The sequence below is a fragment of the Anabrus simplex genome, chromosome 1, assembly GCF_040414725.1.
Source record: "Anabrus simplex isolate iqAnaSimp1 chromosome 1, ASM4041472v1, whole genome shotgun sequence".
NCBI classification, from domain to species: domain Eukaryota; kingdom Metazoa; phylum Arthropoda; class Insecta; order Orthoptera; family Tettigoniidae; genus Anabrus; species Anabrus simplex.
This window is the reverse complement of record NC_090265.1, coordinates 1,643,453,789-1,643,475,516: the sequence shown is the minus strand read 5'-3', so window position 1 is coordinate 1,643,475,516 and position 21,728 is coordinate 1,643,453,789. Positions and strand designations below refer to the sequence as shown.

The window sequence follows — 21,728 nt, the reverse complement described above, 5'->3', positions numbered from 1 at the left end:
CTCACAGTCACTCCGTCCAATATCACAGATAACTAACGCTCGGACGCAGTACAGCCCATATTCAAAGCGAACCTGATATGCAACGTATGGTGCGGCTACTAGCGCAACGCTAATGCAATTTGCGGGAAATTTGAATCGTCATCTTTCATATGTATAAACACGCCTGCCAACGTTATTTCATCTCGCACAACCCCTTCTTGGTGTTTGGATACTTTTTTCCGCCAGTGTTAACGACGGCTCCTGTTTAATGCGCATGTTTGTTAGGTATAAATGTGAGTTGAAAGGCACGAATGGCTCAATTCAAAGTATGGGCGAAGGTAGGTCTGTGAGGAGTGTAGTGTTTACAAGTCATGGCTGATCGTGCGGACCGAGGAAGGTAACGAGAGAAACAGATGTCGATTGAAGCCACTTGTGCATTTATACTGCTTCAAGAAGGCTACTCGCAGAGGTACTGTGGAAACGTTCCTAGGAAACTGGAAGTTTTGCCAGGTGCCCTGACTCGGGCCGTCACAGAAAAACAACCCCGAGGCAGGTTCATTTCTGTGCGTCTATAAGGTCTCCAAAACCACTACGTTAAAGCACGAGCACTACAGATGGATCTACAACAAGCTTCTGAAGTTCGACGTAGTGACCAAGCATTCAGAAATAGGCTCCGAGAGGTTAATTCAAGATCCCGACGGAACGCCGAAGTACCTGCACTGGACAGACGATATCGTGTCAGGAGACTCCAGTTTGCTAGAAATCATTAGTACTGGCAGCGAAGATACTAGAGTCCTGTGCTGCTCTCGGGTGAATCTCGTTTCGTTTTATATCGTTCAGATGGTCGTCTGCGAGTCTGGAGAAAACGTGCTGAGCTGTCATAATCAACCGTTGCTTATGTAGGTGAAGCTGTTAAGCTGTTAATGTGTTGGCAGACACAAGTCTCACACAAAAACAGATCTCCTTATCATTCGCAAGGGATCCTTACCTGCTCGACGATACATTGATGATATCTTAGTGCCACATGCGATTTCCCTCTTCAGATAACTTGAAGAGAACACAGTATTCATGGATTATAATGCTAGAGCACATGATTCCAACATTCTTCGAATATTTCTGAAAGAGCACCACATGCATTGAATGGAGCGGCAGTCGAGGTCTCGACTTAAATCCGAAATCGCGAATGCCTTAGTAGGCAGTATACAGTTTGTTCTGTCTATCTTGGCTACTAACTCTGAGGTATAAATCGGTGAGAATGGCTCCGTTTAGGCGGATATGCACACCTAACGTATGCCGCTGCAAATGGCATCGGGAGAGAAGTCGCACTAATTTATGGCGTCCGGAAACCTAATCGCCGCAAACCTCATCATTCAACTTTCGTATTCATTGGCAGGCGACTGCGCGAAGGAGGATGGAAGAAAACACTCATGTGACAGTAGTTCGCACATTTCATCATTGGTTTAGTGCGAATATTTGGGCCGGCATTGTTGGTGACTATTTACTTCCTTAGGTCGTATGTCCTTCCTCCTTGTCGAACGGTGAGGAATGTTACCCTTTCTCGGTAGAATCACTGCCTGGATTACTGTTAGATGTTCACCCTGGGCATTCGGCAGTGAATGTGTTTATCATAATGGCGCGGCACCGAATTTCACTTGCAGTGTCATACAGCAGTAATGAAATGAAATGGCGTATATCTGTTAGTGCCGGGAGGTGTCCGAAGACTTCTGCTCGCGAGGTGAAGGTCTTTTAATTTGACGCCGGTAGGCGACCTGCGCGTCGTGATGAGGATGAAATGATGATGAAGACAACACATACACCCAGCTCCCGTGCCAGCTGAATTAATCAATGATGGTTAAAATTCCCGACCTTGCCGGGAATCGAACTCGGGACCGCTGTGACCAAAGGCCACACGCTAACCATTTAGCCATGTAGCCTGACAGTCAGCACTTAAATGATCATTTTCCAGGGAGATGTGTAAGCCGTGGTGGGCCTGATAAATAGCCTCCGCGCTCGGCCGATGTAACTTCCATTGACTTTTCTTGTGACGATCGAAGTAGAAAGGGGGGAATACTGAAGATTTACTGTAATCAAACCATTGGACGTATTGTTTCATTCGCTCAGTATTTCATTCCTTTTACAATGTTGTGAGTAAAGGAACGCACGATCGCGTGGCGGGAGTGATGCAACTTCGCGGATGTTATATAATAAAGAACGTTACTGAGACACACAGACGACAGGAGAAATGACCAGGTGAATTCCTTGACTGACAAGTGTGTCTTAATTACAGTGTGTTCTTTCATTGTGTGTGAAATTACGGCTGGTTAATAAACAAACTGTGGATATTGGCTGTAAGAGACAAGGGCAATTCCGCATGAGTCGAACGAAGCAACCTGAAGCACAGCGGTCTGCGCTCTAGCACAGCAAATACGGCGAGTTCATCAATTTGAATCGCGCGCCTGATAGTAAAAAATTACCTAATTGTCTCGAAAAGAAACATTTTTTCCGCCAATCTAATTGAGCTATTGTTCTTTATATAACACGAAGACCATTCCTGACTTCTTGCCGGTATGATTTAGGTACATCTTGTATACCAAGAATTGCATTGTACAGTCTGTATATCGTCACTGCGTGAGCAAAATGTAGTATGTCCCAATGCTTTTACTTACTTACTTACTTACTTACTTACTTACTTACTTACTTACTTAATCTGTTTACCCTCCAGGGTTGGTTTCGCCCTCGGACTAAACGAGGGATCCCACCTCAACCGCCTCAAGGACAGTGTCCTGGAGCGTGAGACATTGGGTCGGGAGATACAACTAGGGAGGATGACCAGTACCTCTCCCATGCGGCCTCACCTGCTATACTGAACATGGGCTTTGCGGGGGGGGGGGGGGGAGGGGATGGAAAGATTGGAAGGTATAGACAAGGAAGAGGGAAGGAAGTGGCCGTGACCTTAAGTTAAGTACCATCCCGGCATTTGCCTGGAGAAGAAGTGGGAAATCACGGAAAACCACTTCCAGGGTGGTTGCTGTCCTGATTTATGAGCTATAAATAACCAGAAATTTAAGAGACACATAATGATAATTCTCTTTTATCGGTCGGACAGGACTGAGAAGAAAAAATGTTGCCACAGTTACGAAGTACCAAAGAAGTATGATAAGAAGCTGGGATTGTGCAAATACGTATTCTTATTATTCTTCGTCTCCTATTGAAGAGTTTGAAGAAGACATCAATATGATCCTGGGTTTCTCACTGGCCTGTTCGATAAGCTCATTATGAAACATTTATTTTTTGAATAGTTTCTCCGTTTGTTGTGATAGACACATAGTGCAGTACTGAGCGCACGCATCTGGCCCTGTGGCGCAACGGATAACGCGTCTGACTACGGATCAGAAGATTCCAGGTTCGAATCCTGGCAGGGTCGGTTTTTTGCGATATACATGAATAATGAAATTAAATGAAGGTCATGCAGCCGTAAAATTAGACTTAATCCACATTAGCACCGACCCAAAATTACAGTATAAAATTAGTGGAACATGTCTTGTAACGTCTGGTATGTGAACGTTAATTTGGTAGAGGGGGTTATAAAGGTCGTACAACATACCTTGAGACCTTAGCTACTCACGGTATACAACATTAAATAGGAGGGTATGTCAAATCGAAGTTATACTCCATCTGTAGGCGTAGCCATGCATGAAACTATCAGGTGACCCCTCAATACAAAGTAAGTACCGGTGCTTCCGTGTGAGGTGCACAGACTACTGCAGTCATTTAAGCACGTTGTACGTCAACCAGCACATCCCATGAGACATCTTCAAGTCGCAAAGGCAGTCACTTCGATCCAGGACGGATGGACTTTCCGTCGTGTTGCTGTGGATCTCAATCAATCCCCGTCAGTTATTCAACGCTAGTGCAAGCACTGCAGTGAGACAGGCCAGTTCACAAGGAGGGTTGGACAAGGTCGTGGACGCATGACAACCCCATAGAATGACCGATATCTGACCATCTGTGCGTTGCGGCGTCGTTGAACAACTGCCAGAGAACTGCAACAAGACCTCATGAGGGTCATTGGAGTCACGGTGTCAGAAGTGTCCTTACGACCCAGACGTCTGTTCGAGTTCCCCGTTTAACGCAGCAACATCGCGTAGCTCGCCTTCTGTTTGCCCGTACCCACATCAACTGGCAACTTTGCCAATGGAGACCTGTGTTGTTCACAGACGAGTCCAGATTTCCCCTGATACAGCGTGATGGACGTCAACATGTATGGAGCCGCCGTGGTGAGCAATACATGCCAAATGTTGTCCAGGAAGGCGACCGATTCGGACAAGGTTCTGTGATGGTGTGGGGTGGCATCAGTTTTGATCGCCGTACGGATCTTTTCATCGAACGTGGTAATCTTACCGCTGCGGGATACATCAGCCAGACACTCCTACAGTATGTGTTGGCTGCTGTATACGGTGTTGGCCCTGAATTCGTGCTCATGCACGACAATGCCAGGGCTCATGTAGCGCGCATCACCAGAGCTGTCTTGCGAGAACTGGACATTCAAGAGATGGAATGGCAAGCAGTGAGTCCCGACCTTAATCCCATCGAGCATGTGTGGTATAGGCTTGACAGAAGTGTTCGTGGACGTCCTGTTCCACTACAGACTCTTCAAGACCTCGAACAGGTTCCCGTTGAAGAATGGGACCTGATACTGCAACGTGACCTCCGTCGACTTACACGGAGTATGCCACGTAGGTGCCAGGCTGTGATAAATGCTCGAGGAGGACATACACCTTACTGAAGCCCTCCAACTATGATAAAAATCCAGCCTGGAGGACTGTTATCACATTGTTTCCGCCCCTATTTGGACATTTCCGTTTGTGTTCTGAAAATGAACGTGAATCCGTCGATGTTCTTTTGTATACTTGAACGGTAAAGAATAAAGGTTTAGTTGATAATATACCTGGGTGTGAGGTATTGTTTTGTGGAGCATGGCATACGTTCAAAAACATGTTCCCCTAATTTTTTTTGACCAGTGTATCTGTTAAAGACGCGAAAGAAAATATCAGATGCAGTTAAGGTCACCATCGTCTCATCGTTTGTGGGAAGAATTCTTTACGTATTTATTTCTTCATCCGTTTATCCTCCAGGGTTTGTTTTTCCCTCGGACTCAGCGATGGATTCCACTTCTACCACCTCAAGGGCAGTGTCCTAGAGCGTGAGGCTTTGGGTCGGGGGTTGAGAATTAGGGCCAGTACCCCGCCCAGGCGTCCTCACATGCTATTCTGAACAACGACCTAGTGCAGGAATAGGAAGATCGGAAAGGATAAACAGGGAAGAGGGAAGGAAGCGGCCGTGACATTAAGTTAGGTACCATCCCGGCATTCGCGTGGAGGAGAAGTGGGAAAACACGGAAAACCACTTCTATGATGGCTGAGATGGGAATAGAACTCGCCTCTACTGAGTTAACCTCTCGAGGCTGAGTGGACCCCGTTCCAGCACTCGTACCACTTTTCAAATTTCGTGGCCTCAGAGGATGGCAGCTAATCACACTAACTACTACACCACAGAGGCGGACTTCATCATCTTCATCAGGTCTCCTTATTCAGATGCAGTTAAGGGTCCCGCACTTGGCTGGCTGAATGGTAACCGTTGTGAACTTCGGTCCATAGAGCCCCGGATTCTATTTCCGTTGGGGCTGCGGATTTTAAACACGTTTGGTAGTCCATCCTGATCGGGGTCTGGGTGTTGGTGATCTTCTTCCACATCTACATTACTCATAACATACCACACTAGCTACCGCCACATAAATACGTGATAGTGAATACATTCACCCACATAGGATTGGTGATAGGAAGGGCATCCAGCCATAAATCTACGATTAATTCCACCGAGCTCGATAGCTGCAGTCGCTTAAGTGCGGCCAGTATCCAGTAATCGGGAGATAGTGGGTTCGAGCCCCACTGTCGGCAGCCCTGAAGGTGGTTTTCCGTGGTTTCACATTTTTACACCAGGAAAATGCCGGGGCTGTACCTTAATTAAGGCCATGGCCGCTTCCTTCTGTTTCCTAGGCCTTTCCTATCCCATCGTCGCCATAAGACGTAACTGTGTCGGTGCGACGTAAAGCAACTAGCAAAAAAAAAAAAAGATTAATTCTCATTAGTGCCGACCAAAAATATCTGGAAAAAATGGTGTCAGTCCGCCTCTGTGGTTAGTGGTTAGCGTGATTAGCTGCCACCCCCGGAGGTCCGGGTTCGATTCCCGGTTCTGCCACGAAATTTGAAAAGTGGTACGAGGGCTGGAACGGGGTCCACTCAGCCTCGGGAGGTCAACTGAGTAGAGGTGGGTTCGATTCCCACCTCAGCCATCCTGGAAGTGGTTTTCCGTGGTTTCCCACTTCTCCTCCAGGCAAATGCCGGGATGGTACCTAACTTAAGTCCACGGCCGCTTCCTTCCCTCTTCCTTGTCTATCCCTTCCAGACTTCCCATCCCTCCACCAGGCCCCTGTTCAGCATAGCAGGTGAGGCCGCCTGGGCGAGGTACTGGTCATTCTCCTCAGTTGTATCCCCCGACCAAGAGTCTGAAGCTCCAGAACACTGCACTTGAGGCGGTAGAGGTGGTATCCCTCGCTGAGTCCGATGGACAAACCGAACCTGGAGGGTAAACAGATGATGATGATGATGAAAAATGGTGTCAAATATGTTGATAGAATCAAATAATCATAAAAATGTATTTCAATAAATAAAACACAAACGATTGACTTAATTTGCATCTAAGGAATCGTTTTCGAGAGAAATCTGTATGGAACTTGGTAACGACATGTGCAGGATTCCGTGCATCAAAATCGGGAAATAGACTCAGGGCCTATGAATCTACCAAGAATGCAATAATCAATTTTCTAGAGTATGATGAGTTCGCCTCTGTGATTTAGTGGACTTCGGTTCATAGAGCCCCGGATTCGATTGTCGGTGGAGCTGGAGATTTTAACCACGTTTGGTAGTCCATCCAGCTCGGGGTCTGAGTGTTTGTGATCTTCGATGAGGGTGAGCGGCATCCGCCATGTGTAGGTAGCTGCGTGTTATTATGATGGAGGATAGTGTTATGTGTGGTTTGTGAGTTGCAGGGATGCTGGAGAGAGAACAAACACCCAGCCACCGAGCCATAGGAATTAACCAATGAGGTTAAAATCCCCGACCAGGCAAGAGCGCAAGAAAGAAAGAAAATATTTGCTACATAAGTATAGTATTACTAAAACATTGCAAGATTTGGGCTGGGAAGAGTTGGGATTAAGGAGACGAGCTGCTCGACCAAGCGGGACGTGTGAAAATGGCGTGATGGAGAGACATTAGTAGATGAATAAGGGTGAGTGGAGCTTATAAATGTACGATCGTATCGTGCCGTAATCCGTTTACCCTCCAGGGTTGGTTTTTCCCTCGGACTCAGCGAGGGATCCCACCTCTACCACCTCAAGGGCAGTGTCCTGGAGCTTGAGACTTTCGGTCGGGTGGATACAACTGGGGAGAATGACCAGTACCTCGCCCAGGCCGTCTCACCTGTTATGCTGAACAGGGGCCTTGGCGGGGATGGAAAGATTGGAAGGGATAGACCAAAAAGAGATAAGGATGCGGCCGTGGCCTTAAGTTAGGTACCATCCCGGCATTTCCCTGAAGGAGAAGTGGAAAACCAAGGAAAACTACTTCCATGATGGCTGAGGAGGGAATCGAACCCTCCTCTACTCAGTTGACCTCCCGAGGCTGAGTGAACCCCGTTCCAGCCCTCGTACCACTTTTCAAATTTCGTGGCAGAGCCGGGAATCGAACCCGGACCTCCGGGGGTGGCAGCTTATCACACTAACCACTACACTACACAAAGGCGGACAGGATAGATCATAATGAAGATAAAATTGGAATTGAAGAGGACAAATTGGAGCAAATATTTATTTATAGGATGAAGGGCCTCCGTGGCTCAGACGACAGCGCGTCGGCCTGACACCGCTCGATACCGTGGTTCAAATCCTTATCACTCCATGTGAGACTTGTGCTGGACAAAGCTGAGGAGGGGCAGGTTTTTCTCCGGGTAGTCCGATTTTCCCTGCCATATTTCATTCCAGCATCACTCCCCATTCTCATTTCATAGCATCTATCAGTCATTACTAAATCACTATGGGAGTGGCGAACCCATCGTACTAATGGCCTATATATGATTCATTCTGTACATCCCTGACCCAGTCAATGACTGGAAAACAGCCTGTAGGTTTTCATTTATTCATTTATTTATAGGAAGAGGAATTAGGGATTGGAATAATATATTTCTTAATCTGCTTACCCTCCAGGGTTGGTTTTTCACTCGGACTAAGCGAGGGATCCCACCTCTACCGCCCCAAGGGCAGTGTCCTGGTGCGTGAGACATTGGGTCTGGAGATACAACTGGGGAGAATGACCAGTACCTCGCCCAGGCGGCCTCACCTGCTATGCTGAACTGGGGCATTGTGGGGGAAGGGGAGATTGGAAGGGATGAACAAGGAAGAGTGAAGAAAGCGGCCGTGGCCTTAAGTTAGGTATCATCCCGGCATTTGCCTGGAGGAGAAGTAGAAAACCACGGAAAACCACTTCCAGGATGGCTGATGTGGGAATCGAACCCACCTCTACTCAGTTGTCCTCCCGAGGCTGAGTGGAACCCGTTCCAGCCCTCGTACCACTACACCACAGAGGCGGACAACAGTTATTCTGCCATTCTTAAATTTCTGTCAGTACCGGGAATCGAATACAGGTCTCCGAGGACACCAGCTGATACTGTTAACTCTTACACTACGGAGGTGGAAGAAAATAACTTGGTAAACAAATGATAGGGAATCTGCCCTAAATTCAGATCAATGGTGATTGATTGATAAATATTTGCCTTGGTGTGTTCAGCCAACCACTTGTAGCTGAAGTTGGTAGACTACGTAAGTGCGCACCGCATATTTGTGTCCCTGTGGCGCAATGGATAATTCGTCTGACTACGGAGCAGAAGATTACGGGTTCGAGTCCTGGCAAGTTCGGACTTTATTTGCGATATAAATGCGTTATTTATGTATTTAATCTGTTTACCCTCCATGGTTGGCTTTTCCCTCGGTCTCAGCGAGGGATCCTGTCTCTACCTCCTCAAGGGCAGTGTACTGGAACGTGAGACTTTGGGTCGGGGATACAACTGGGAAGGACGACTTGTACCTCGCCCATGCGGCTTCACTTGCTATGATGAACAGGGGCCTTGTGGGAGGATGGCAGGATTAGAAGGGATAGACAAGAAAGAGGGGAAAGAAGCGGCCGTGGCCCTAAGTTAGGTACCATCCCGGCATTTGACTGGAGGAGAATTCGGAAACTACGGAAAAATCACTTCCAGGATTGCTGAGGTGGGAATCGAACACACCTCTACTCAGCTCACCTCCCGAGGCTGAGTGGACCCCGTTCCAGCCCTCGTACAACTTTTCGAATTTCGTGGCAAAGCCGGGAATCCAACCCGGGCTTCCGGAGATTTCAGCTATTCACACTAACCACTACACCACAGAGGCGGACTAAAATTTACCTACTGATATGATCCCCGGTTGCCTAAAACTGATAAAAATATCCATTTTTGGCGAAATTAAGAACATTACAGACAGGGGAACCCTAGAATTTTTTTTTCCTTCTTTCCTTCCTTCTTAATCTGCTAACCTTCCATTGCTTTTTCCCTCGGTCTCGGTCTCCAACGTCTCAAGAGCAGTGTCCAACGGCGTGAGACTTTGGTTCGGGGTGATGAAACTGGATAAAAGCGCCAGTACATCTCCCATGCGGCCTCTCCTGCTTTGATGAACAGCTGCCTTGTATGGGTTTGGGAAGATCGGAAGGAGAAGACAAGGAAGAGAGAAGGAAGCGGTCGTGGCCTTAACTTACGTATCATCATGACAATAGAGGAGAAGTAGGAAATCACGGAAAACCACTTCGAGGATGGCTGAGGTGGGATTCGAACCCTCCTCTACTTAGTTGACCTCTCGAGCCTTAAAGGACCTCGTGACAAACCCGGGAATCGAACCTGGGCCTCCGGGATTGGCATCTAATCACACGAACCACTACACGACAGAGGCTGACAAGAAAGAATGTACGGACATAATACGAATATTTTGGCTTCGGTGAAAATAGTGCTTCCTTGTAATCCGCAGTTCATAAGCATGAAATAAATTCGCACCTGGAATCTTCTGATCCGTAGTCAGACGCGTTATCCGTTGCGCCACAGGGCCAGTTGCCGTGCGTGTGCTACACTTAAAATTTTCATTTTTGAACTAGCATTTCTACCCGTTATTCTCAAGGGAATAACAGTGGATTACATGTTTCCTTCAGGCATTCATGCTAAGTAACCTGGCGTTAAAATGATATTTTAATACGACAGCCCAGGACTATTATGAAAATATGAAGCTGAACAAATTCGAGGTCGCCTCTGTGGTGTAGTGGTTAGCGTGATTAGCTGCCACTCCCGGAGGTCCGGGTTCGATTCCCGGCTCTGCCACGAAATTTGAAAAGTGCTACGAGGGCTGGAACGGGGTCCACTCAGCCTCGGGAGGTCAACTGAGTAGAGGTGGGTTCGATTCCCACCTCGGCCATCCTGGGAGTGGTTTTCCGTGGTTTCCCACTTCTCCAGGCAAATGCCGGGATGGTGCCTAACTTAAGGCCACGGCCGCTTCCTTCCCTCTTCCTTTCCTGTCCCATCCAATTTTCCCATCCCTCCACTAGGCCCCTGTTCAGCTTAGCAGGTGAGGCGGCCTGGGCGAGGTACTGGTCATTCTCCCCAGTTGTATCACCCGACCCAATGTCTCACGCTCCAGGACACTGCACTCAGTCCGAGGGAAACACAAACACTGGAGGGTAAGCAAATTAAGAAAGTAAAAAAGACAGTTCCTGGTCCAAAGTTGGGCGAAATTCTCCGTGGTTCTCAGGTTTCATATTGGATCTCCGACCTTGATGATAACCCTCTTAATATCTTCCCTACCGAAAAGAGTACAATTGCTCTTTAGGTTTTCCATCTACCCACCTTGAAGTGACATGCATGCCGTATCCCACGGTTGTCAGATTAAAAAACCAATAATTCGTAAACGAGTGCATTATTATCCGTCGGACGATGAATACGTACATGGCAGGAAGGAACGAAAATAACATACTCTTAACCGTTTTTATACAGGGTTATTCACCTAACACGTTACACAGAGTCCACCTCTGTGGTGTAGTGGTTAGCGTGATTAGCTGCCACCCCCGGAGGTCCGGGTTCGATTCCCGGCTCTGCCACGAAATTTTGCAAAGTGGTACGAGGGCTGGAACGGGGTCCACTCAGCCTCGCGAGGTCAACTGAGTAGAGGTGGGTTCGATTCCCATCTCAGCCATCCTGGAAGTGGTTTTCCGTGGTTTCCCACTTCTCCTCTAGGCGAATGCCGGGATGGTACCTAACTTAAGGCCACGGCCGCTTCATTCCCTCTTCCTTGTCTATCCCTTCCAATCTTCCCATCCGTCCACAAGGCCCCTGTTCAGCATAGCAGGTGAGGCTGCCTGTGCGAGGTACTGGTCATTCTCCCCAGTTGTATCCCCCGACCAAGAGTCTGAAGCTCCAGGGCACTGCCCTTGAGGCGGTAGAGGTGGGATCCCTCGCTGAGTCCGAGGGAAAAGCCAAACCTGGAGGGTACACAGATGATGATGATGATGATGATGTTACACAGAAATAACTTCTAAACCATTGAAGATATCGGCATTTTGGTTTCATATTCGTAAATGGCATCCAGGGCCTTGTAAAAAATCGTGCTACTTAGTCTCATGGGGGTGATTAACAACCGAGATATTGATACTAACTCCATATTTTTAAATAGAACGGCACAAATTCATATGGCTGATTTAGAAGTTATTCTGCGTACAAGTTCAAATATGTATTTTCAAAATCGGACAATTACTTTTTGAGATATAAATAAGAACAGCATGCGCTGTTTTGCATGCCGCATCAGACGGCGTGAAGTCGGGCAAGGACATATTGAGGCACAAGCAGTTTCCTGGGAGTGAGTTCAGCCACAGAACGGATACCAGGCATGTAAGCACCTCGTACACATGTGATAGGTTTGCAAAGTGTGTATGATAAACGAACACATAAAAGGACAGAAAGGGTTGATGTGTTTAAAAGGAATAGAATAAGTACTTTGCCTTGAAAGGAACATAACGAAAGCTATAATTGTCACTGGTTTTAGTGTATAGTTCATACTACTCTATGAGTTGAGAAATAAACACAACACAAAACACCGGAAGACCTCCTTCTAGAAAAGCAAGTGGTCAGAGCTGATCGTGGTGAGATGGCAGCAACACTATTATGTATGTTTTGTTTTACACGCATTAATCTCCGCAGAGCTCCAGCGCGACTGTAGCAGCGTGCATTTGGGAGAGCGTAGGTTCGAGTCCTGCCTCGCCCAACCTGAAAGTGATTTTCATGGTGCCCCATGTTCAACACCAGGCAAAAACTGGATAGGTACCTTTATGATAGGCCACGGCCGACTTCCTTTCCAAATCCTTCCCATTCCCATCCGTGAGAAAAAACGCTAAATTGAGCGCAACCTATTACATGTCAAAACAAAACAATACAACTGTAATCTCCCTTCCCCGATGTGTGTTCGCCAGTCATACAATAACGTTGCACACCCAGGGTATGTTACGGTACACCACATTATGTTTACATTACATGCCTGGTACCCGTTCTGTGGCTGGAATCAAGGTCAGGAAGCAGCTTGCGCCTCAATATGTCCATGCCCGACTCACGCCGTCTGATGCGGCAGCAAAACCGAGCATTGTGTTCTTATTTATATCTCAAAAACTAATTATCCAATTTTGAAAATACTTACATATTTGAACTTGAACGCAGTTCACCTTTTAGGCCAGCTGTTGACTTTGTGCCGTTCCATTTAAAAATATGGAGTTAATATCAATATCCCGGTTACTAATCACCTCATGAGACTAAGTATCACCTTATTTTACAGGGCCTTGGGTGCCATTTACGAATATGAAAACAGAATGCCGATATCTTTAATGGTTTAGAAGTTATTTCTGTGTAACGTGTTAGGTGAATAATCCTGCATACAGCCTTCAGACTGACCAAATTTCTTTCTTTCTTTCTTTATCTGTTTTCCCTCCAGGGTCGGTTTTTCCCTCGGACTCAGCGATCCCTCCTCTACCGCCTCAAGGGCAGTGTCCTGGAGCTTCAGACGTCAGGTCCGGGATACAACTGAGGAGGATGACCAGTACCTCGCCCAGGCGGCTTCACCTGCTATGCTGAACAGGGGTCTTGGTGGGGATGGGAAGATTGGAAGGGATAGACCAAAATGAGCAAAGGAAGCGGCCGTGGTCTTAAGTTAGGTACCATCCCGTCATTTGCCTGGAGGATAAGTGGGAAACCACGGAAAACCACTTCCAGGATGGCTGAGGTGGCAATCGAATCCATCTGTACTCAGTTAACCTCCCGAGGCTGAGTGGACTCCGTTCCAGCCCTCGTACCACTTTTCAAATTTCGTGGCAGGGCCACCACTACACCACAGAGGCGGACTACAACTGTACCGTACAATGAATTCGGAAATCGCCCTCATTCTCTCTCCAGTTGTTCAGCTTTATCATACTTTCGTTACTGTCCCGGGTTGTCATAGGAAAATATCATTATATAACATGTAGCATTAAACGTGAGAACAGACATGTTACTTCGCATAAATGCCTGAAGGAAACAATCATGTAATATACTAAAAATTCCCGTGGAAGGAACGGATACAAATGCCAGTCCGAAAATATAACTGGTATGTGAAGCGCACAAAATGCACAACTGGCCCTGTGGCGCAACGGATAACGCGTCTGACTACGGATCAGAAGATTCCAGGTTCGAATCCTGGCAGGGTCGATACATCTTTTATTTTGTTTTGTTTCATGCGTATGAATTACGGAGTTACAAGGTAGCACTATTGTTATAAAAGCCAAAATATTCGTATTTTTATCCGTACAATCTTTCTTGTCAGCCAGTGGTTAGTGTGATTAGCTGCCAATACCTTTAGGCAGAGGTTCGACTCCCGGCTTTGCAACGAAATTTGAAAAGTAGTACGAGGACAGGGCGGGGTGTGTTCAGGTTCGAGAGGCCAACCATCCTCGAACTGGTTAACTGTGGTTTCGCACATCTCCCCTTGGCAAATGTCGGGAAGGTACCTAAGTTAAGGCCACGGCCGCTTTCTTTCCACTCCTAGGCCTTTCGTGTCCCATCGTCGCCATAAGACCTATCTGTGTCGGTGCGACTTAAAGCCAATAGCAAAAATGACCTAAAACGTATAAATATATCAAAATTTGACGAAATAGATAGCATTATAGACAGCGTACACCCTAGAATTGTACTTATAAAATTACAAACGGTAATTCCTTCTTTCTTTCAATCATTCTTTCTCTCTTTCATTCTTTCTTTCTTTCCTTTTTTGTCTCCAAATCCGCTTGCACTCCACGGTTGGTTTTCCCCTCGGTATCAGAAAGTGATCCCACGTCTACTCTGAAGAGCAGTGTCGCGGAGCATGAGCCGTTGGGTAGGGGGATGAAACTGCACAAAAGCACGGGTATCTCGCCCAGGCGCCCTCACTTGCTTTGCTGGCCAGCGGCCTTGTATGGGGCGGGAAGGTCGGAAGGGAAAGACAATAAATAGGGAAGGAAGCGGCCGTGGCCTTAACATAGGTACCTTCCGGACATTTGTTTAGATGAGAAGTGGGGAATCACGGAAAACCACTTCGAGGATGGCTGAGGAGGTGGGAATCGAACACAACTCTACTTAGTTGACTTCTCGAGCCTGAGCAAACCCCGTTCCATGCCTCGTACCACTTTTCAATTTTCGCGGCAGAGCCGGGAATTGAACTTGGGCTTCCGGGATTGGCAGCTACTCACACTAACCACCACACCACAGAGGCGGACAAGAAATAATGTACGGACAATAATACGAATATTTTTTGGCTTCCGTAACAAGAGTGCTTCATTGCAATTCCGTTAATCACACAAATGAGAAAACAAAAGAGCAGATGTATTGACCCTGCCAGGATTCGAACCTGGAATCTTCTGATCCGTAGTCAGACGCGTTATCCGTTGCCCCACAGGCCCACTTGTACACGTCGTACGCTTCACATGCTAATTTTATTTTCAACTACCATTTGTACCCGTTCTTCGCACGGTGATTTGCTTTGGATTACATGTTTCCTTCAGGCATTTATGCGAGGTAACATGTCTCTGGACCGCCTCTGTGGTGTTGTGGTTAACGTGATGAGCTGCCACCCCCGGAGGTCCGGGTTCGATTCCCGGCTCTGCCACGAAATTTGAAAAGTGGTACGAGGGCTTGTACGGGGTCCACTCAGCCTCGGGAGGTCAACTGAGTAGAGGTGGGTTCGATTCCCATCTCAGCCATCCTGGAAGTGGTTTTCCGTGGTTTCCCACTTCTCCTCCAGGCGAATGCCCGGATGGTACCTAACTTAAGGCCACGGCCGTTTCCTTCCCTCTTCCTTGCCCATCCCTTCCAATCTTCCCATCCCTCCACAAGGCCCCTGTTCAGCATAGCATGTGAGGCCGCCTGGGCGAGGTACTGGTCATTCTCCCAAGTTGTATCCCCCGACCAAGTGTCTGAAGCTCCAGGACACTGCCCTTGAGGTGGTAGAGGTGGGATCCCTCTCTGAGTCCGAGGGAAAAGCCGAACCTGGAGGGTAAACAGATGATGATGATGATTGTACGATACAGATCCTGCTACGAAGTTGTGCGAATTTCTCCGTGGTTCGCAGGTTTCATATCATTTGCGTAGCACTCTGGCTTTGATGGTGACGCTCTTAATATCTGCCCTACCGGGCCTTGGATTAAAATCCAATCTAAATATTCGTTTATAGGAAGGGGAGTGAGGGATTGGAATAACTTGCCAAGGGAGATGTTCAATAAATTTCCAATTTCTTCGCAATCATTTAAGATAGGGCTGGGAAAGCAGCAGATAGGGAATCTCCCACCCGGGCGACTGCCCTAAATGCAGATCAGTAGTGATTGATTGATTGATTGATTGATTGATTGATTGATTGATTGATTGATTGATTGATTGATTGATTGATTGATTGATTGATTGATTGATTGATTGATTGATTGATTGATTGATTGATTGATTGATTGATTGATTGATTGATTGATTGATTGATTGATTGATTGGATTCACTGTTATTTTCACCGTTGTATTCAGGAAAGCAGCGCGACATTTTCTGTGTGATTTCCTACAAGTCCGCATCTGTGGTGTAGTGGTTAGCGTGATTAGCTGCCACCCCCGGGGAACCGGGTCGGATTCCCGGCTTTGCCACGAAATTTATTAAGTGGTACGAGGGCTGGAACGGGGTGCGCTCAGTCTCGGGAGGACAACTGAGTAGAGCGGGATTCGATTCCCACCTCTGCCATCCTCGAAGTGGTATTCAGTGGTTTCCCACTTCTCCTCCAAGCAAATGCCGGAATGGTAGCTAACTTAAGGTCACGGCCGCTTCCTTCCCTCTTCCTTGCCCGTCGCTCCCCCCCCCCCCCCAGTACTCTGCATAGCAGGTGAGGCAGCCTGGGCAAGATATTGGTCCTCCTCGCTAGTTGTATACACCGACCCAAAGTCTCACACTCCAGGACACTGCCCTTGAGGTGGTAAAGGTGGGATCCCTTGCTGAGTCCGAGGGAGAATCCGACCCTGGATGGTAAACAGATTAAGAAAGAAAGCAAGAAAGAAAGAGAATATTTGCTTCAAAAGAATAGTATTACTAAAACATTGCAAGATTTGGGCTAGGAAGAGTTGGGAATAAGCAGACGAGCTGCTCGATTAAGCGGGACGTCTAAAACTGGGTGATGGAGAGACATTAGTAGATGAATAAGGGTTAGTGGAGCTTATACATGTAGCACAGATAATCGTATCGTATTGTAATCCGTTTACCCTCCATGGTTGGTTTTTCCCTCGGACTCAGCGAGGGATCCCACCTCTACCACCTCAAGGGCAGTGTCCTGGAGCATGAGACTTTCGGTCGGGGGATACAACTGGAGAGGTGGACCAGTACCTCGCCCAGGCGGCCTCACCTGCTATGCTGAACAGGGGCCTTGAAAGGGGATGGGAAGACTGGAAGGGATAGACAAGGAAGATGGAAGGAAGTGGCCGTCGCCTTAAGTTAGGTACCATCCCGGCATTTGCTTGAAGGAGAAGTGCGAAACCACGGAAAACCATTTCCAGGATGGCTGAGGAGGGAATCGAACACCCCTCTACTCAGTTGTCCTCCCAAAGCTTAGTGGACCCCGTTCCAGCCATCGTACCACTTTTCAAACTTCGTGGCTGAGCCGGGAATCGAACCCGGACCTCCGGGGGTGGCAGCTAATCACACTAACCACTACAACACAGAGGCGGATAGAATAGATCATAATGGAGATAAAATTGGAATTGAAGAGGACAAATATTTATTTATAGGCTGAAGGGCCGCCGTAGCTCAGACGACAGCGCGTCGGCCTGTCACCAGTCGATACCGTAGTACTGGTTCAAATCCCGGTCACTCCATGTGAGACTTGTGTTGGACCATGCAGAGTGGGGACAGGTTTTTCTCCGGGTACTCCGGGTTTCCCTGTCATATTTCATTCCAGCATCACTCCCCATACTCATTTCATAGCATCTATCAGTCATTACTAAATCACTATGGGAGTGGCGAACCCATCGTACTAATGGCCTATATATGATTCATTCTGCACATCCCTGACCCGGTCAATGACTGGAAAACAGCCTGTAGGTTTTCATTTATTCATTTATTTATAGGAAGAGGAATTAGGGATTGGAATAATATCTTCTATTTCTTAATCTACTTACCTCCAGGGTTGGATTTTTCTTCGGACTTAGCGAGGGATGCCACCTCTACCGCCTCAAGGGCAGTGTCCTGGTGCGTGAGACATTGTATCGGGAGATACAACTGGAGAGAATGACCAGTACCTCGCCCAGGCAGCCTCACCTGCTATGCTGAAGAGGGCCATTGTGGGGGATGGGAAGATTGGAAGGGTTGGACAAGGAAGAGGGAAGGAAGCGGCCGTGGCCTTAAGTTAGGTACCATCCCGGCATTTGCCCAGAGGGAAAGTGGGAAACCACGGAAAACCACTTCCAGGATGGCTGAGGTGGGAATCGAACCCACCTCTACTCAGTTGACCTCCCGAGGCTGAGTGGTACCCGTTCCAGCCCTCGTACCACTACACCACAGAGGCGGACACCAGCTATTCTGCCATTTTAAAATTTCTGTCAGTACCGGGAATCGAATACAGGTCTCCGAGGACACCAGCTGATACTGTTAACTCTTACACTACGGAGGCGGAAGAAAATGACTTGGTAAACAAATGATAGGGAATCTGCCCTAAATTCAGATCAATGGTGATTGATTGATAAATATTTGCCTTGGTGTGTTCAGCCAACCACTTGTAGCTAAAGTTGGTAGACTACGTAAGTGCGCACCTCATATATATATATATATATATGGCGCAATGGATAATTCGTCTGACTACGGAGCAGAAGATTCCGGGTTCGAATCCTGACAATGTCGGTCTTTATTTGCGATATAAATGCTTTATTTATGTATTTAATCTGTTTACCCTCCATGGTTGGCTTTTCCCTCGGTCTCAGCGAGAAATCCTGTCTCTACCTCCTCAAGGGCAGTGTACTGGAACGTGAGACTTTGGGTCGGAAATACAACTGGGAAGGACGACTTGTACCTCGCCCATGCTATGATGAACAGGGGCCTTGTGGGAGGATGGCAGGATTAGAAGCGATAGACAAGAAAGAGGTGAAAGAAGCGGCCGTGGCCCTAAGTTAGGTACCATCCCGGCATTTGACTGGAGGAGAATTCGGAAACTACGGGAAAACCACTTCCAGAATTGCTGAGGTGGGAATCGAACACACCTCTACTCAGCTCACCTCCCGAGGCTGAGTGGACCCCGTTCCAGCCATCCTACAACTTTTTGAATTTCGTGGCAAAGCCGAGGAATCCAACCCGGGCCTCCGGGGATTTCAGCTAATCACACTAACCACTACACCACAGAGGCCTACTATAATCTACCTACGGATATGATACTGGGTTGCCTAAAACGGACAAAAATATCAAGTTTTGGCGAAATTAAGAACATTATAGACAGGGGAGTCAGCCTCTGTGATGTAGTGGTTAACGTGATTAGCTGCCATCCTCGAAGTGGTTTTCCGTGATTTCCCACTTTCCCTCTGGGCAAATGCCGGGATGGTACCTAACTTAAGGCCACGGCCGCTTCCTTCCCTCTTCCTTGTCCAACCCTTCCAATCTTCCCATCCCCCACAATGGCCCTCTTCAGCATAGCAGGTGAGGCCGCCTGGGCGAGGTACTGGTCATTCTCCCCAGTTGTATCCACCGACCAAGAGTCTGAAGCTCCGGGACACTGCCCTTGAGGCGGTAGAGGTGGGATCCCTCGCTGAGTCCGAGGGAAAAGCCGAACCTGGAGGGTAAACAGATGATGATGATGAAAATGATGATAGACCGGGGAACCCTAGAATTTTTTTTTCCTTCTTTCCTTCCTTCTTAATCTGCTAACCTTCCATTGCTTTTTCCCTCGGTCTCGGTCTCCAACGTCTCAAGAGCAGTGTCCAACGGCGTGAGACTTTGGTTCGGGGTGATGAAACTGGATAAAAGCGCCAGTACATCTCCCATGCGGCCTCTCCTGCTTTGATGAACAGCTGCCTTGTATGGGTTTGGGAAGATCGGAAGGAGAAGACAAGGAAGAGAGAAGGAAGCGGTCGTGGCCTTAACTTACGTATCATCATGACAATAGAGGAGAAGTAGGAAATCACGGAAAACCACTTCGAGGATGGCTGAGGTGGGATTCGAACCCTCCTCTACTTAGTTGACCTCTCGAGCCTTAAAGGACCTCGTGACAAACCCGGGAATCGAACCTGGGCCTCCGGGATTGGCATCTAATCACACGAACCACTACACGACAGAGGCTGACAAGAAAGAATGTACGGACATAATACGAATATTTTGGCTTCGGTGAAAATAGTGCTTCCTTGTAATCCGCAGTTCATAAGCATGAAAAAAATAAAAATAAAGAGGTATCGACCCTAGCAGGATTCGAACCGGGAATCTTCTGATCCGTCGTCAGACGCGTTATGCGTTGCGCCACAGGGGCAGTTGCCCGTGGCTTATGCTACACTTACAAATTTTTATTTTTGAACCAGCATTTCTAAACGTTATTCCCAAGGGAATTGCAGTGGATTACATGTTTCCTTCGGGCATTCATGCTAAGTAACCTGGCTCTATTCTCACTTTTAATGGGACATGTTAAAATGATGTTTTAATACGACAGTCCGGAACTGTAACGAAAATATGAAGCTGAACAAATTCAAGAGGGAATGAGAACAATTCCCTAAAGTAATGTGCGGTACAGTTGTTGGTGCCGCCTCTGTGGTGTAGTTGTTAGCGTGATTAGCTGCCACCCCCGGAGGTCCGGGTTCGATTCCCGGCTTTGCCACAAAATTGGGAAAGTGGTATAAGGGCTGGAACGGGGTCCACTCAGCCTCGGGAGGTCGACTGAGTAGAGGTGGGTTCTCCAATCACTCAGCCATCCTGGAAGTGGTTTTCCATGGTTTCCCAATTCTCCTCCCGGCAAATACCGGGATGGTACCTAACTTAAGGCCACGACCGCTTCCTTCCCTCTTTTTGGTCTATCCCTTCCAATCTTCCCATCCCCACCAAGGCCCCTGTTCAGCATAGCAGGTGAGGCGGCCTGGGCGAGGTACTGGTAATTCTCCCCAGTTGTATCACCTGACCCAATGTCTCACGCTCCAGGACACTGCCCCTGAGGCGGTAGAGGTGGGATCCCTCACTCAGTCCGAGGGAAAAACAAACACTGAAGGGCAAGCAAATTAAGAAAGTAAGAAAAAAAAGTTCCTGGTCCAAAGTTGGACGAAATTTTCCGTGGTTCTCAGGTTGCATATTGGATCTCTGACTACTTGCGTCGCGCTCTGACCTTGATGATAACCCTCTTAATATCTTCCCTACCGAAAAGAGTACAATTGCTCTTTAGGTTTTCCCACTACCCACCTTGAAGTGACATGCATGCCGTATCCCACGGTTGTCAGATTAAAAAACCAATAATTCGTAAACGAGTGCATTATTATCCGTCGGACGATGAATACGTACATGGCAGGAAGGAACGAAAATAACATACTCTTAATCGTTTGTTATACAGGGTTATTCACCCAATATGTTACACAGAAATAACTTCTAAACCATTAAAGATATCGGCATTCTGGTTTCATATTCGTAAATGGCACCCAGGGCCTTATAAAATAACGTGCTATTTAGTCTCATGGGGGTGATTAACAACCGACATATTGATACTAACTCCATATTTTTAAATAAAACGGCACAAATTCATACAGCTGATTTAAAATTTATCTGCGTACAAGTTCAAATATGTAAGTATTTTCAAAATCGGACAATTACTTTTTGAGATATAAGTAAGAACATCATGCGCTGTTTTGCATGCCGCATCAGACGGCGTGAAGTCGGGCAAGGACATATTGAGGCGCAAGCAGTTTCCTGGGAATGAGTTCAGCCACAGAACGGATACCAGGCATGTAAGCACCTCGTACACATGTGATAGGTTTGCAAAGTGTGTATGATAGACGAACACGTAAAAGGACAGAAAGGGTTGATGTGTTTAACAGGAATAGAA

General features: G+C 47.4%; 2 non-coding genes across 2 annotated transcripts; both read left to right on the top strand.

The window, feature by feature from the left end:
* Positions 1 to 3,330: 3,330 nt before the first annotated feature.
* On the top strand, positions 3,331 to 3,403 carry TRNAR-ACG (transfer RNA arginine (anticodon ACG)). The gene has a single exon. It is a non-coding gene; the product is annotated as a tRNA-Arg (tRNA).
* A 10,408-nt stretch (positions 3,404 to 13,811) lies between these two features.
* On the top strand, positions 13,812 to 13,884 carry TRNAR-ACG (transfer RNA arginine (anticodon ACG)). The gene has a single exon. It is a non-coding gene; the product is annotated as a tRNA-Arg (tRNA).
* The last annotated feature ends 7,844 nt before the right edge of the window (positions 13,885 to 21,728 follow it).